This window comes from Patagioenas fasciata, chromosome 2, assembly GCF_037038585.1.
Source record: "Patagioenas fasciata isolate bPatFas1 chromosome 2, bPatFas1.hap1, whole genome shotgun sequence".
NCBI lineage: Eukaryota > Metazoa > Chordata > Aves > Columbiformes > Columbidae > Patagioenas > Patagioenas fasciata.
Genome location: NC_092521.1, coordinates 133,887,923 through 133,906,115, shown reverse-complemented (window position 1 = coordinate 133,906,115; position 18,193 = coordinate 133,887,923). Strand labels below are relative to the sequence as shown.

At 42.4% G+C, this 18,193-nt stretch overlaps 1 long non-coding RNA gene across 5 annotated transcripts in view; it reads right to left on the bottom strand.

The window, feature by feature from the left end:
* Positions 1-18,193, bottom strand: part of LOC136098625 (uncharacterized) — a 31,762-nt gene extending 13,569 nt beyond the window's left edge. The window contains exons 1-5 of one of the 5 annotated variants that reach the window (XR_011737724.1): positions 18,146-18,193; positions 17,875-18,015; positions 17,305-17,428; positions 9,690-9,867; positions 3,735-6,087 (exon numbers count right to left, since the gene is read on the bottom strand). This is a non-coding gene — a long non-coding RNA (uncharacterized lncRNA). Of the gene's footprint in view, positions 1-1,181; positions 6,088-9,689; positions 9,868-17,304; positions 17,429-17,874; positions 18,016-18,145 lie in introns of those variants that run through there. The other 4 variants (XR_011737722.1, XR_011737723.1, XR_010650966.2 and 1 more) reach the window with 4 other exon arrangements.

The following is an 18,193-nucleotide window of genomic DNA, read 5'->3' as shown; positions in this document are numbered from 1 at the left end:
AGGAGGAAGGCCTTTGTGACCAGTGATTTTTATTAAGACTAATTGAGAAGACTGTTGTCGAAGTCAGATTTAGACAAGAGGATGGGTACTGGCAGCTATGAGCAAGGATGTGCTGTAGGGATGGAAAAGGTCCTGACTGGGAAGAGGGGAGGGGAGGGGAGGGGAGGGGAGGGGAGGGGAGGGGAGGGGAGGGGAGGGGAGGGGAGAGGAGAGGAGAGGAGAGGAGAGGAGAGGAGAGGAGAGGAGAGGAGAGGAGAGGAGAGGAGAGGAGAGGAGAGGAGAGGAGAGGAGAGGAGAGGAGAGGAGAGGAGAGGAGAGGAGAGGAGAGGAGAGGAGAGGAGAGGAGAGGAGGGGAGGGGAGGGGAGGGGAGGGGAGGGGAGGGGAGGGGAGGGGAGGGGAGGGGAGGGGAGGGGAGGGGAGGGGAGGGGAGGGGAGGGGAGGGGAGGGGAGGGGAGGGGAGGGGAGGGGAGGGGAGGGGAGGGGAGGGGAGGGGAGGGGAGGGGAGGGGAGGGGAGGGGAGAGGAGAGGAGAGGAGAGGAGAGGAGAGGAGAGGAGAGGAGAGGAGAGGAGAGGAGAGGAGAGGAGAGGAGAGGAGAGGAGAGGAGAGGAGAGGAGAGGAGAGGAGAGGAGAGGAGAGGAGAGGAGAGGAGAGGAGAGGAGAGGAGGGGAGGGGAGGGGAGGGGAGGGGAGGGGAGGGGAGGGGAGGGGAGGGGAGGGGAGGGGAGGGGAGGGGAGGGGAGGGGAGGGGAGGGGAGGGGAGGGGAGGGGAGGGGAGGGGAGGGGAGGGGAGGGGAGGGGAGGGGAGGGGAGGGGAGGGGAGGGGAGAGGGAAGAGAAGAGAAGAGAAGAGAAGAGAAGAGAAGAGAAGAGAAGAGAAGAGAAGAGAAGAGAAGAGAAGAGAAGAGAAGAGAAGAGAAGAGAAGAGAAGAGGTAAATAGAGGGAGAAAGTGGAAAAGGGGGAGAGAAAGAAAGAAAAGAAAAGAAAAGAAAAGAAAAGAAAAGAAAAGAAAAGAAAAGAAAAGAAAAGAAAAGAAAAGAAAAGAAAAGAAAAGAAAAGAAAAGAAAAGAAAAGAAAAGAAAAGAAAAGAAAAGAAAAGAAAAGAAAAGAAAAGAAAGAAAGAAAGAAAGAAAGAAAGAGAGAGAAAGGGAGAGGAAGGAAGGAAGGAAGGAAGGAAGGAAGGAAGGAAGGAAGGAAGGAAGGAAGGAAGGAAGGAAGGAAGGAAGGAAAGAAGGAAGGAAGGAAGGAAGGAAGGAAGGAAGGAAGGAAGGAAGAAAACCCATGAGCTGTCCTTCATGATGGGCCAAATGGCACCGCCACAACCACATTAGAGGTGATCAGGGATGGCTGCCAGGTGAAAATGCAGAAATGAATAAAGTTACAGGTGCACTTAGGTAGGCAAAGAGCAAAAGTGTGACTCGAGGTAGGATAAGCCCATGGCTCATGGGCCAGTGCTATGAACAAGGTGCTGGGATGGGTGACCCTACAAAAGGGTTCAGTGTGAGAACTGCTCTTAGGAATGGACTCCACATGGATAACTCCCAGGATTCTGGTTGCAAAACTGATAGAACTTTAAACTAGAAACAGAGGGGAGAAGGTTGGGAGACTCAATCCCCATACTTTATTCTAATGCAAGGCAAAAAGGAAAATCAGATAAATGAGATTATTGCAATGGGTAATAGGACACAGAAGGGGAGAAGAATAGGCAGCAAGAGAATATGGGAATAATATTGAAGAGAAGAATAAATGTTTGTGTAATACATTTAATGAAATTTGCTATTTAAAACTGGATTAAAACAGAGAAAATAAAGAGAAATGCTGTGCATTAAGACCAGATACATGTAGGAAGTAGAATCCCTGGTGCAGAACAAAAGAAAAAGATATTACATGGGCAACAGAAACACATTGCAATAGTAATCTTGTCTCAAAGACAGGCATTAAAAGGTATGCATTATTTAAAAAAGAAGAAAAGGTAAAAGGCAGTGAGGTAGTAATTCTCATTAACTGATGAAGCAGACTGAAAAGAAATAAGAATTGATTGCTTCAGTAAAACCCAGAAACAGGCTAAGTCAAAAATCACTTTTGGAAAGCCTGAAAAAGAGCATGTACGGGAATTGAAAAAGAGTCTGCCACTCACTTTGATGGGTGGATTTTGTTATGGTTGGGAATCACCATCTTGTTACAAAAAATCTAAGCAAATACATTATTAGAAGAGTTTCAAGTTCACCATGCAGTAAGCAATGCTTGCAAATACAGAAGAACAAACAACCTTTGCATGAAAGGACCAAGTTTCTTCAGCAAGTAGTTCCAGGCTCTAGAGAAACATCACGTTAGATACAGGTCTGGTAAGTACCAAAATGCTTCAAGGTAACTGCTTGTAGCACAGAAGTTTGGTCTCAATGACCATGAGCTGATTCAATTTTAAATAAGCAGAAGAACAAAACCAGACCCAGACTCATGATCTGGGAGTTTGAACTTGAAATGTCCAGCAAGCCAGAAAGTAAAATCTTAAGACCTCTAAGATCTGAATAAAGAAGGGACTTGGCCTCAAGGGTACAAAAATTCCTATGAATTTGCACCCCGAACCCACCCTTCCTGCACACAACAAAGACACAAAAAGACATCAGGAAAGAGTAGACACAGACCAAAATAAAGAACCAACCAGCAATGAAAAACTTATTTATGGTCAAGAAGTGCAAGACTGAACTATGACTTGGTAAGACTTGGGCTGTGGGAGATCCTGCCAAAGAAACACGCAGCAGGTGTGCATCAAAATCACAAACACAGGATCACACAGAATGGTTAGGGTTGGAACGGACCTCTGGAGATCATCTAGTCCAACCCACAATATAAGTAAACCCACAAACTCCAGAATAAGTAAACATATGGACAAACTAATACAAATATTACTGTTGGGGCATTTTTCACTGTCCCTCTGTTCCAGTTATCTCAGTGTAATTCAATTTTTACCAAGATTTGCTCAGCAATGAACAGCATACCAGCTTCCAAGGCAGATTGGAACTGGTTTATTCTGGCAAGATCTGTGCGGTCTATGAGCCTGTCCTGTGCCATGTCATTGCAAACTAGTTAAGCAAATCTGGTTTACTTTGCATAGCACTGGATGTGAGGAAATGAGAATGACTTAGTTCCATGTCCCCAGCCTGGGTGTTTACTTACCCGGATGTATCAACAGCACCATAAATCATCTCACCATACCAAACTACTTTTGACTACAGGAATTGCATAAAGGGAGCCAGTACCATCTTCGAGCTTTTATTTACATTTCATAGTGGCTGTTAAATAGCCATTTGGAGAGAGTAGAGTTGGCAGAAATGGTTGAGGAGGAAAACACAGCTGAGGAAATGGTGAAGAACCTTATGTATTAATTAGCCCAGTACGGAAGAGAACCTGATGCTTAGGAAGAGTTTGAATCTAGCCTTTGCAGAACAAATGCCATACAAATAGGAACAGACAGCACGAACTTACCACAATGCAACTGTGCTGTGAGTGCAGACGGAAGGAATCACACACACTGGGAGTGAGCATTAGCCTTCAAAGTGTTTTGGAGGCGGGGATGGTGTTTATATTGTATTTACATAGTGACTAGTGCAACGAGGTACTGAGCTTTGGCTCAGGTTTCTGGATTCAACTATAATAACTACAAAAATTGAAAGAGCACAGTCTTGGGCCGCAACCACTGTTTACGCTGAGCACACCAATGAGTAACAATGGGTACCTGTATCACTGTGACAGGCAGGATGCATTCAGGCTTTCTTCTGCAAGTCGGTTGAGACTCAGCATCTCGTGCCATACGCCACAAACTTCAGTCATATGCAAAGCCTTCTGAGGATGGTGACCGGACTGTGGTGAGAACTGTCTTAACTGAGCAGGTGCTCCTGGGAACACTGAACCCATGGCCAAATGTGAGAATCAAAATCAGATGTCTGGCTGCAGCCAGGGCAATTCCAATCTAACCACAGCTCCCACCACTGTGGTGTACCTGGTCTGGACGGGAAGCATCCCAGGTGACCTGTAAAGCCCAAATCAATTTTTTAATTACAACCCCACTGAGGGGCTGGGGTTGGTGAAGGCAGTACAGAGCACCAGGCCCACCTAGCATGACAGGCAGGTATTCCCCAGCCAGCATCACAGCACCTGGGCTAAGAGTAGCCCTTTGACCACACTGGAAAGCTAAGGATGGGGGCAGCAGTGACCTGCACCATCCATGCAAGGTATGGGGATCCTTTGAAGTCCTCTACCAGTCCTTTGATCCCTCCAGTGCTATCTCCCAATGTCACTGGAGTTTTCCCAGTCCAGTTGTTCCTCCTACCACTGCTAAGCACATCCTGGAAATGGCTGTCCACTGTGTCACTTCAGCACACTATGGCACAAAGATTCCCAATAACATCTCCCTAGAGAATCCAGAATTTGTTTTTTAGGGTTACAGAAACTTATAAAAACATTAGGTCCCACACGGGGCACATGTCTCCACCAGCGTGAAAATAACATGTGTGGTTTTGCTCCTTCAGGTGACTTCTTCGCACACCAGGTAAATGATGAATTACCCTGTCAGTCAGAGCTCTTCGTTTCAGGGAGATAAAAAGCATGTGCCTGAGTAGATGTTACTTTGCTTTAGCTGCCACACAGACTCATGGATGGATGTGACAGGTTGCTTCTGCGGCTCCGAGTCCTGGGAGCTGCCCCTTAGATTCAGCATGGGATTCTGTGAAGTGCCGCAAAACAGCAGCTGGAGCTAAAGTTTGGGTTTCTGGGCATCACCTGACTACACAACCCACTGAAAAAGCTGCAAGGTGAGGACAGCATGGAGTTGCTTTCATATCTAAACCCACGGGATGACACACACAGTCCCCGCTCCAGGCTGCAGCGTAACTTTGGCTAGGGCAAGAGCTCTGGGCTTTGTGCTTGGCACATCCACCAGGTTGGGAGGTGGTGGACTGAGTCAAAAAAAAGCTGCATCCAAGTCAGGATAGGTGTCCCTGAAAAACAGAAAGATATATATGAAAGTGACATGAGGAAAGAAAGGACTGGACAAAATCCACAAGCTGAGGAGCAGCCGTGTCCCATAGATGTCTTCATGGAGTCCATTTTTACACTTCTCACAAACAGATACTTACCAAAGGAGGAAAATGTGGTTCTTGATGGGCAACCAAGTCCCAGCTCTTTACTTGACTTACCTCCATTCTCACAGCACCACCTTGCTATCCCCATAAACATTTTCTCCAAGAGTGATGACACAAACTGTTGCAAAGCTCTGCTGGCTCTAGCCAGTTAAATGCACTGTGGGGAGAGGACGGTTGCTGTTTATGGGGCTTTTCTAATGAGGGATGATCCAGAAAGATTTTTAACCTTCTCATCATCATGATACGATAGCCATGAGGGTAGTGAGCATTGTACAACCAGGTTGGTCCACTTCCAACCAGTCTGATATTTACCTACAGCATGTGGGTGCCTATACCAAACAGTTTGGAGCATAAGGAAAACCTGCACAAGTCCTACTTTATTTTTTTACTGTACTGCCTAATAGATGCTCTGTCAAGTTATACATTTCTTGCTGTGACAAATTATTCTTGTTCTCCTGACAGGACATCCAGCTGAGTCTGCTGTGCTCAATTAGGAGAAAATGCATATTTTAATCCGCCCCATGGTGTAGTAACATTTCACTCTGTGGCCTTGGCAAAGGCACCATTTAACTATTTCTGCAGTGGTTTCACACATAGCACATTATTCCAATGTCAGCAGTATTTCCGTCTGTTCTAGTTTCCCTGGTAGTACTCCCCCAGGCACTGCAATGTGGACAATTAAAGCCCACTTTATCATTTTGGAACCAATCATTTCCTTCCCCTGATACAGTTCATCACTACACAGCACCTGATCTTACCATCACAACCATCTTTGCTTCTCCAGGCTTCCACAGTCTACTGATAAGCTGTTATGACCATTCTTCACTGATGAAGTGGCAAAAAGTGGTCCTATAGCCCTCCTAAAACAAAGCATCGGGTCTCTGCCCTCCTCAGCAGTCATGACCAGTTCCAGATCTCTTCCCATCTACAGCAATGAACAGAGATCACCTGAAAACCACAGAGCCTATGTTATACAGAAGAAAAAGGCCACCTCTTTTCAATAAATCATGAGGACTTCTGTGAAATGTCTTCTAACGCTGTAGTAGCACTCAAAAACTACCCAGACGTGACTCAGCAGTCATGGAGAGCTGATGGGATGGGAACCCACGTGACATTACTTTTATGGTGCAATATGGCTCTCTTCGCTGTTTGCAGGGAAAATAAACAATTAAGGGTTATTTGTGGGGAAAAAACAGTCCGGGGAGAGGAATAAACTGCACTAAAATAAAATAAAATAAAAAAAATAAAAGTGGAAGATTCTTTACAGGAAATCGGGATCTCTGTGGAAATATTCAGTTGTGCTGGTACATTCAGGACTGGTTCTGTCCAGAGGAATGGCACTGCTCTTTTTGACTGCTTCCAGGCTATTTTTGGCCCACTGAGTCTCATAAATACTTCTAGAGAAATCTTTAATTTCAAGACCAAATTTTTAGCCCTTCAGCTTCTTGCAGAGGATTTTCTTGCATGCTGTTTTGCTTACCTGCAGTCGGAGGTTTGATCATTCGAAAACCTTGTTTGTCCAAAACAAACTAATGGTCCCTGCTGTAGTCAGTAGCCTGAAAATCCCATTAATTATTTGAAACCATGTTTAGCTGAATTAATGCAATGTCTTCTACTCAACTTGGATAACAAAGGTTTGACTACATTTCTTTTATGTGAAGTGTGCTCTCTGGTACTACTTACACTATTAAAAATATATCTTGCCTTTTAATCAGCACAAGGAAAACAAAGATAAGCCTGCTGAAAAGAGCCTAGAAAAGCAGTTAAAGTAGCAGAGGAATTACATGCAAGTCTGTAGAGTATATTTATGGTTATAAAACATCATATAAAAATTTAATTGGTACCCATGAAAGACACCAGCAGCTGGGTTGAGAGGGTTCTCCATGGAACAGTTCAGCAAGGCAGCAGCAGAACAAATGTTTGCCTTTTCAATGCACTCAAAGTCTGTCTTGGAGCACCAGTACTGAATGGTCAAGCCTACTTACCCTGTTTCCCCCAAAATAAGACAGAGTTTTACATTAATTTTTGCTCTAAAACTTATTACTTTTTTACATGTATAGCTGCCTGGACACCATTTAAATTTACTTTTTTATGAATTGTAACTAGGGCTTAATTTTGGAGTAGGGTTTATATTTTGAACATCCTCAAAAATCCTGAAAAATCATGCTAGGGCTTATTTTCAGGCCAGGTCTTATTTTTGGGAAAAGAGGGTAGTCCTGACCCTTTCTCATGTGGCTGGTCAAGGCTGGCCAGGGAAAGGGATCAATGTATATTCTGATTAAATGACTCAAGGGTTCCTGGCTTGTGTTGGTAAAGGCAGTCAAAGCAAGCAAACCGAGGCAGTTTGAGGTTAGGATTACTGTAAGATTTTAAGAAATGGTCACCTCTCAGACTGCATTGCAATACATCTGCAAGTCAACAGACTCATCGACTGTAGCCCCGGTGGGTCTGGTATCTAGTAGCGCAAGTAATCTGTTACAACCACCTCGGTGATCCCAGGACTTCTGAGAAAAATCCAGTGGCTGTGAGACATGTCAGCTCCCTGGTTAGCAACAGGTCCAGTAGCTACCTTAGATATGAAGCAGTGATACGTACACAACAAAGCGGGCTTTCATTAACAGCCCCTCGTTTCCATGGGAGAGCGCCGAGTTCATACTTCACACAGTTTGAGCTGCTCATGCAACACCACTGGTCATGTTGACATTGTGCATCACTGTCATTTGATGTGATGGGTGTGATGCACAGTCACTGCTACTGGAGACACAGCTCAACCATTAACTCCTTTGAGCTAGTTGTTATTGCTTTTTATTGTAGATCTGTGCCGGATCTGAAACGGTGCCTTAGCAATGAAAAACTCCCTAGGAGATATGGGAATCTCTCATTAGCAAAATTACTTTTTTCCACGAGTGGTTTTTGTGTAAACATAAAGACCTTCATTTACAAAGAGAGCATTTCAGCAGCCATCTCTTCTTCCTATTTAAATGTAATTTGTCAAGAACATGTGCTATTTTCTTGTATTCATATGGAAAGGAGCAAGATCCTTCAGGAGTTGGCTGATGAGGTATGTGTTTCAGGCAATGATAAGTAAAAAATGCAAATGTAATCTATCTGGGTGCGGCTTTTTGTTTAGTTGTTTTCCTATTGCTGAGCTGCTTTATCTTATTCAGTTAATCCTGGCCCTGTCCTAGCAAGGTCTTACTGGGTTGTGGTATCTCATGTGGCTCACATCACAGAAAAGAGTGGAGGAGCGATGTTTTCTAGGACTTCTCAGAAGCAGGTACAACCCCCCCTTGCTGCCCAGTACAGCTGGCTCAGACCACACTCAGCCAGAGACAGCAGTCACCCCTCCAGCAATTTCTGTTGTTTTCTACACCCCGATGGGACACAAGCAATACTTAATGTAGTTTTACTGTCTCGGTTTTGGTTGTTTGGTTTTTTTTTTTGCAGCTAAGGAATCAGGAACAAAGAAAGAAAGTGAGGAAGGGCTCCAGGAAATTCACTGAGGGAAACAATGACATGTCTATGTCTACCTTTCAGACAAATAACTTTTGGGTTGAAGCTTGAATAACCTTGATTTGTTTTCACAAAACAAAATAAGCAAGTTCAGGAGATTGTCACCAAGCCTTGAAAGAATAATGCAGGAAGGAGACTGGATAAGACAGGAGAAGTAAGAGGTGCAGCATTTTACCCCTGAACACTGTGGAACTAGTAGGAGGAGGGGGAGGTTAACAGAGACTGTAGGTCCTGCACAATTCACAGGAATGGGCTGTAGGACTAGCATTGGCTGGAACAACCCTGATTGTACAGCCCCAGTGCAACTGGTCAGGCCAGGGCACCAGCAGACCAATGGCCATTTGGGTGACCGGATGTGCTGTTAGACCACAGAGGCATGGGAATACTTCTTCCCTGTCAAAGGTGACTGTATTAAATTCCCTGGAACTCTGTGTGGATTAGAATGTTGATGATCACTTCTTTTTTCCACGGGGACATGTTCTTGCCCTACTTTCACCAAGTTAAATTCATTTTACTTGATCTCAGCTTCTCACCCCAGTGATATATCAAATGCAAAAGCGAGACTTGTTGGTACTTTCTTGGCGACAGATTTCTCACTTTAGGAAAAAAAAAAAAAAAAGAAGCAAAAAACTCAAGTCAAACCTTGATCTGGCAAAAGAAATGTTATTCACCCGCAGGTAGGAGCTGTCAGCCCACAACCAATGAGTACCAAACAAGCAGTGTAGACATCTACCCATGGGAGAGAACATCCTTCCGAGTGTCACTGTCTCAGGGACAGAAGCATTTATGCCACCGTTTCTATCATAACTTTGGAACACAGTTTACAAAGCAGGTCACATTAAAAACATGCAGATAATGGGTTATGAGGTCAAAAGGGACACATTAGTCCAACCAGTGCCAGAGTTGAAGGAGAAACTCAGCACTCCCAAGTCCCAGTCCAGCACCCTGTCAGAGCTTGTTTTCTCCAGACCTTCTTACTTACCCCTGGATGCGACAGCAGCAGATTTGCATGCTGCCTCCACTCCAGTGAGACTCACCTTCAGAGAAGGATAGCAGATAATTATGAGCAAGCTCTCTGATGATCAGTTCATTTGCAATTCCTCACAAGCATGGTTTGGGATTGGCATAATACCGGCCACTCCAGAAAGACAAATCAAGAGAGATGTGCAAATGGAGAGATGAGCATTTGTCCTTGAGGGAGGACGTTTAGCATACCTAGAAACACAACCATTTTTAAAATTAATTAATCCCCTTAAGGAATTGTGAGTGATGGATTAGAGACCTTAACTGGGGAAGCAGTCTGTGACATGCTGTGTGTTTGAGGAGGCACTGAAAAAGAACATGAGTTTGCAGTCTCATGTGCTTAAGCAAAACCATCAGCCTCAGAGCGGAACATATTTATTGGCTGGAGAAGGAGAGGCTCGGGGGGGGACCCTTGGAGATATGTGCAAGCGGAGGAGGATCTGCAGCACCTACAGCTGTCCAGCCAGCTCTGAGAGCAGCTGTGCGAGAAGAAGAGGGGAAAAGCTTGACACAGAATCACCAGGGAGGAAAATATAGCATGCAATGACGTTTTGAAAACATATTCTGGACTCTGAGAAACATCTAGATAAGCAAGGTAGCAGACAATATGTCGGGTTCTTATTTTAATGTAAAGAACAGCAGGACCTTGCTTCAGATGTGCTTCCTTGCTAAATCCACTCGTTGGTTTCTGAGTCTGAGTCATCTCTTAGTATGCAATGTGTTCCACCAAGTAATGAGATTTCTTTGAGTTTCCACTGTATTAGATTTCGCTACACATCAAATATTTAATAAGAATTAGCATCCAGCTATCCTTCCTCCTCTCCTCCACAATAATATTAACTTCTACTGAGACACCAACATTTTGTGATTCACAGTGCTGCTTTGAAGGGTAAGTGAAAAAGCTCTGTATATTTTTTCCAAGGGATTTGCTGTGGCCCTCTGCAAACACACAGTAATTAAGAAAAAGAATGACCAAGAGAAAAAGACAGTAAAATGAAGGTGTGAAAAGAGACTTATTAGTCTTTGTGTCAGTTACAGTATCTGAGGAACAATTTTATAGCAATAGCATATTTATTTGATGTGGCACAGATATCTGGGCTCACTGTTACGGATGGCATTTGCTCTTAATGTTTAAAGTACCTCTTTAACAAAATGGCACTCCATAAAAATTTAGTGTGTTCCTACTGTAATTAAAAAGCCCTAGTCATTTTTGCATTTATGATATAAACTATAATAGCTGTAAAATCCCGCAATTAATTTGCGCCAACATTTCATACTTGAGAAATTCTCATTACAAATTTCATTACTTATTCACTTATCTGTAATTTGTCCTATATAACCTAAAGAATATTAACAAATTTAGAGTCACTTTTGCTCTATTAAAAGCTAAATAGAAAAGCCTTTCACCTAGCAAGCCAATCGTGATATCATTCTCAACCCTGCTCCAAAATGGTGGTGAGCTACAGCCAGGCTATACAAAAAGAGATATTATTTATGAAGCATAAGCCATAAATGACACACAAAAGCCCTCTGGAAACTGTGTGATGTATCCTGAGCTAATCCACTGCACCCTCATTAGTTTAAAAGCATTACAAGGCTTGAGTGTCTCACACTGTGGCTGTGAATATGACACACAGATACCTAAGGGCAGGACTGGCAATAGAGCAACAAGGAAATAGTTACATATCCAGCCAAAAGACACTATGCAAAATCCAAAAGACAGGGATTTCTGTTCCCTCTTCCCTCTCCAGTTTTCTTCCCTGCTGCTCACAGTCATTACTTGCACTCTGGAAGTCCACAGGACTTGGAGGGTTGTAAAATCTTGAGGAGTACTGACACAGAGCCCCAGTTTTCCTCCACATAAGTGGTGGTACCTCTAGAACAAGGCAAAAGAAAGGACCAGCAGAAGAGGGTTGAGAATGTGAGCCAGCAGGAGTGGGAGAAGAACTTCTGCTCCTCTGCAGGTTCTCCCAGCTGCTGAATTCTGAGAGCGCAACAGCAAAACTGCCTGAACTGCTCCTGATATTTTGACCATATCTTCTTCATAGCTTTGTCTTCTCAGTCATCTCCTCTGGGGCCAGTGCTCCAATCCAACAGATGCCAGAACTCTGCTGAAAGCAGCTTAAGCAAAGAAAACCATCATCTCCAGGACCACTGACAACACCTTCCTCCATCCAAGTCCATTTTAGCTTTGTGCAACCTCAAAGCAGCATTTCCAAACATGCTCTTCACGAACTCTCACCCTCTCTGTTTATTTAAACTCATTTTTACTTAAAAGAGGATGCTTTATTTCTTTCCCAGTTCTTGACTGTGCATTTGCAGGACACCACCACTCACCCCGTTCAATTAATTATTAATTAATATTTAATAATGTAAATTAATTATTACTTAATAATTAGTTGATATTACTCCTGCCAAGTCTTGCATATGATGGTAAAATATAATAAAAATAGAAGCCAGCAAAGAGCAGGCAGGAAAGGTGGAAACTCAGATTGGCCCCTTGGCAAAAAAAAAAGGAATAAAGAAATATTCATCTTAGTGTAAAATCTAGAAATACAAATCCAAGTCCAAAATACAGCCTACTGAACAATTTGTAATACAGTTACAGTAATACAAGCTTTGGGCATGCCCTGAGTATTTTCTGAGATGCTAAGAAGAAATAAGTTACGATCTCCCAGAGCATGGGTAGGCTGAAATAAGAGAAAACACAATGGAATACCATCATCTTCATTTAACTGAGAACTCTCTGAAATGCCAATGGGAAAAAATGAACTTGTGTTGACTTTGTATCTTGACTTCACAAACATTATGAAAGCCATTATAAAACATTATATGCAAATTGGAAGTGTTTTGGAAAACAAGGCCTAAAAACAAGTAACTTCACCTCTCTGTAACAGAACAAGGCCCAGACATGCTGCACCAGAACAGTGTCACTCCGTTTCTACACAACTATATTCAAAATGAACAAAGACTCAAATACAAGTATATATGTACTATGTAAACATATGTATTCTCCCCTTCCCAACAATATATAACATTATATTGGCATTTTACTATCTTTTATACCATATCCATTTTATTTCAATCTGTAATTAACTGCTACAAAATTTAACAGTGAGACAGCAAATTACTACTCTAGCATAACCTTGCTTCTGAAAATGCCAGCTTTAACGCAACCAACAATACCATTCATTTGTGAAAGAAATTGGCATACTTATTAGTTTTGTGTGCTCCATCTTTTATATAATATTATGGTGTAAATTGAAACTTTATATGGTTTAATAAACCTATATGATAGCCAAGTACCCACATAACTGCAACAAACTGTACTCCTCTCTTAATCAGGGCCCTTGGTACATGCAGGGCTCTCTTTTGTTATTGAAGCCTTAGCTTACGACAAACCAGGCACTAATAAAGTACCTTCAAAAAAGTACATTTACAGCACCACAATGCTTCAAATATATAGCTCTTAATTCTGGAGGATAGTTGCTGTAAAATGGAATACAGGACCTACCTTTCTTCAACTGTGAATCAACTTTGCAAACAAGTTATCCAGTAGAATTTCCATTGTGCTGCATAATAAAACAGTGGCAAGGAACAAATATACACACCTACATACACATGTGGGGTTTTGCATCAAGCTGACAGACACTAAAATAGAATAACAGAAAAATCTGAGAGGGAGACAGAGGATTATTTGGCCTCCAAATCTCCAGTTAGTTTTATAATACAGAGATAATACCTAAGATTTAAAGTTTCTTTGTGTTTGGTGCAATAGAGGCAATATACGATGCCAGCTGGGATCTCTCCAAAAGTTGCTGCCCCACCTAGATAAATGATCCTCTGTAGAAAGAGTACAGATGCACAAGGCTCCTGGTTTGATCTAAAAGCCTTCTTGTTAAAACTTGTGTAAATGCATTGCGTGTATGGGATACACACGCAGCACTCTGCAGCTGTTTTAAGAAAAAAGACCATCCGTGCTCTGACACCATTGTTTTTCATTTGCTGGGTGCCATCTCTTCATTTGCCAGGATTATGACACCCTTGACATCCTTTCCTGTAGAATTAAAGGGTGTCTAGTAATTAGGGTCAACGTTCACCCCCGTTATCTGCACGTAAGTATCAATGAGGGAATAATTCAGTAAGGCCACCACATTCCCTACGAGCTGCCCTCAAGCATTTGCAAACAAGTCAAGCGAATGAAAGATGTTCAGTTGCTCCCTTTGCTGCATGGAACGCCAGCAGAGCTATAAACAGTGACTTTCAGAGGCAAAGGAATTGTCACTGTTTTTTGTTCTCCGCTTCTGAGTTTTAAACATGACCTTCCAACTGAGGCTTTTAATGTATTTTTGCACTCTAGAGTACCAACCATTGCACCAAAATTCATGCCTGAAATACATTTTCTGTGTTTGCAGTACTTTTAGAAATTATGTTTATGGAATATCCTTGGAAGAGAATGAACTCTTTATTCATAATACATAAGCTTTACATTTTTAATAACAGAATTAGACCTTCACTGATTTTATAACTATACTATTAGCCAACACACTCTGGTTTCAAATTAATTCAAAATAACTCACACAATGAATTTCTGCAGTCAGAATTGGAGAAGCATGGATTTTGAAGCAGGCAGAGTCTGTTAAATTAAGCAATAATTGCAGCTGCTGCTAATGAAAGCACAGAACAGTTTCCCTATTCCTTTGCACGTAGCCTGGATTTCTTTCGAGACAGCAGAATGGATGAGCTGCTGACCACCTTTTGCTAAAATCTGATTTCAGAAGTGGCATTAAGGTGTCTGAATAATGTGCATTTCTCAGGATATTTTCCCTACTTTTTTGTATCATGCAGATAGGTTTGTTCAAAAGAATAACGATCGTTTGTATGTTCACCAGCTTGGACACTACGCTACCTTCTCACTAAATACCTATATTGGATTAGCACTTCCCATCCTCAGTAGGATCATGTCCTGCTGTGGCAGGAGATGTGAGATGAGCAAATGCACATGAGTAGAGACCTTTGCAGATGCTGGTGACTCACAGCTCCAAGCAAAGGAGAGCTTCCCTTCAGGAGAGCATCTAAACACATGGGAGCTTTCCTGACTACAATGTTTGCCAATCTCTAACACAACAGGGCTCTACCTGGAGCATTTAGGTGCTGCTGTAATTGTTTACTGCACAGGCCATATTAATCCAGAGAGTATACACATGCTTAACTTCAAGACTGGTAAGAAACACACATGATTATCAAACAGAAAACATCTTTGGGAAAACAGCATTGTAATAAATGTCTTAGTCACTGTGCTGGATCCTAACAGCATGTAGAGAGGCTAAATTCACAAAACATTGGGTCTGCAAATAAAATGTTGTATTATCTTGGACTGGAAAAAACACATCTCACCCCTCCCTCCCAAGCCCTCTAATGTCCTAAATTTTCACAGGGCCTTATACTGCAAAAGCTATTTATGTAAGTGCTACTCCACCCGGGTAGTAATGCAAACTCAAAATCTGTAGTGATATACTCAAAAACCAACTACATTATGGGCACATACCAAGTGAGGAATAAACTGTTTTGTCCGCATACTTCAGAATCAGCTACTTCCTTTACTGCAAATATTTCTGTGGCAGATTCACATGGACCAACACATGCTAAGAAAGGCAATGAGTGTCGGACAGTTTCTAACCATGCAGGAGAAAAGGTTCTCTGCTTTTCAGGACTGGCAGGTCCTCATATGATAAAACTGTCAGAAGTGTTACCTAACATTGTTGTCTGCATCGCAATCTGTTTCCCAGTAACACTGGGCTTGAGTAGCAGTAATAGAATTAATTATACTTCATTTTGCTGTCTTTAACAGTATTGACCAAATTTAAGAACAAATGAGAAGCGCTTATCAAGCTTGAAGAAAATAATCCATCAGTGGCACAATTTAAATTCTCTGCAGTTCTCTTATTAATCAAAGTAACACTTACTATCCTATCTCCACTTCCCATTAACAGTCATTAAGCACTGTTGCTGATTGAAGCAATTTCTTTAGGGATCTCAACCTCATTTTTAAGAGAACCTTCTACAGTGGAAAACAATATCATACAGCAACAGCGACTTCAAGAGAGGAAGAGGGTTCTTCAATCATGTTCTGACCTTGACATTTCTCTGCAGCAGAAGTTCACCAAGTACACAACCAACATACTCCAAACTTCTGCCATCTTTCTTCTGGCAGCACCAGTGCTCCCCTATTAACCAGGCAGGAAAACACCAATTCAAAAGATGGTTATAGCCAGCAGGTTAAGTGTCTCTATCAATTGTGCTGGTGATTGTGTTGGTGATTATTATTTATAAAGCCTTTTCATAGATAGGTAACCAATAAACAAAAAAAGAAATCATAAGACAGCTCATTCTGCCACCTTACTATCAACCCTCGGAGAAATCTCAAAGCTTATATGGTACAGAAAAGATTTCTGATGTTGACTTTTTCTCCTCATTTTACACAATGCCACAGATTGATAGCTTTTGTTGGAATAAATGCAGTCCTTCTCAGCGAAGCCTAGCACAGGGATGTAACACAAAGGGACAGGGAAAAGTCTCAGCTATAAGCACTGAGCCACAGCAGCACAGATCAATATGTGCTCAGGGCTGTGGGGACTTTGTCTGAGCTCTACACTGTCTAACCCAGGCTTGTAGGTGGCACACAACAACAAGGGGTAACAAAAAGCACTTTACGATTCAGCAGATTCCTGTGACTCTCTGCACTCTCAAGGAACTTGTTCTGTGGATGGGGTTGGTCAGGTTCCTTGCAAGGTCCTTGGGTTTCCTGGTTTCACAAGTCTTCATCTGGTGCCATTGTCCCTTGAGTCAGCATTTCCCAGAATATTTCACTTTCACTGCTTGAGACAGTTTTAGTGAAAATGCTTCTCTTCCTAAGTCAGGAACAATATTGGGAGGCTGGAGAAATCAGAGCTAGCTTATATTTGAGCACCAGTAAAAATCTTGACCTGTAATGTGTCATAACAAAGTTTACATGCAAGGCAGATGCTCACCGCATCACAGTTCAGCTCAGCAAAAAGTGTATTTCAGAGCCTGGCTGCATCTCAGCATTTCCATATTTATCTTAGAGCAGGATTCATACTGACCGGTCATTTTTCTCAGATACCCATCCGCCTCTTGGCCTTTAAACAAAAATTTGTTCTGGCTAGTGTTTGCCTGTGGCCATATCACACCTAACATCAGCCTTATTTGACCCAAACCCCCAACATTCATTAAGATCTATCACAAATATTCACACTGTGAACTGTTTCCAAAGTTTGCCACCCATCATAGTGAGTAACTGAGGTCACTTTATCCTTTCAGGGAAGAAAAATCTATCAGTGGTACTAAATATAGAGACATCGCTTCTGCTTAAGTAGTACTTGACCTGCAAATTGGTGGGTGCTGGGGAATATTTTAGAGAAGTATCACTGGATATCTGCACAGATCTCATTCTTTCAGGGGTCAGCTGGCAAAAAGCAGGTTACTGGTCTCAATGCGTATTGGGTCTGTCCTAGTGTGGCTATTTCATCCCCACTGCCACAGCCCTTCCGCGTCACCAAAAGAGGGAAAATAAAAAAGCGAGTTTGGCTGTGTGCTCTGCCTACTTACCACCTCCACTCGTCTGTATGCCAGATGAAAATACAGTACGACCTTGGAATTTGGTGGCCAACCTGCATGCTGGTTTTATTCCACATATAAATAATATGCTGAGTATCAGGTTAGCAAAATTCAGCTGTAAATAAAGGGAAGAACAAAACACCACTTAACTTTTATGCAGCTAACTACACAATTCCAGACTGCACGATACGAAATGTTAGGCTAGATTTTGGATCAATGTAATACCTCCTCCCATTAAAGCACTTAAAAAGGAAAACGTCTTACCAAGTGTCCCATTAGGCTGACAAATTTACAACACTATGAATAGAAAACCAGAATACAGCATTGTGTTCAGGGAGCATGAATGGATTTCAGCTCTGTGGTGTTTCATCTCTATGAAGAAGGTTAGATAGCCTATCACATACTTTCTCGCTATTTATCAGCTCCACTTGCTACAGACACATGTATTAAAGTAAATTAACAATCAATTGTGGAGTGAATTATGGCAACTATAGTGGGACCGAATAGAGGTGCATGGGAACATAGCACGTTTAAGCTTCCATCTTGCCATGTGTCACTTACCATTAATGCTAAAGATGATTAGGATGAAAATCCTTTTCCATGTACTCTCATACACAGGACTATCACCCCGGCAAAGCCAATGTAGGGTGGGAACGTTCAGCTTTGTTCTTCAGTAGCTCCATGTGGAGGCATAAACCTGTGCTGGTAGAAAATTTAAGAGCTCTATTGATGTACACATGACTGACACATAAAAACAATGTAAATCAAAGGAAACACAGGGAAAAAACCCTATAGAAAGGTAGGAAGGCTCATTCTGCACATAAAATCTTACCTTCTCTTTCTTCTTCATGAGTTTAGCCCTGATTGTAAGTCCTGTAAA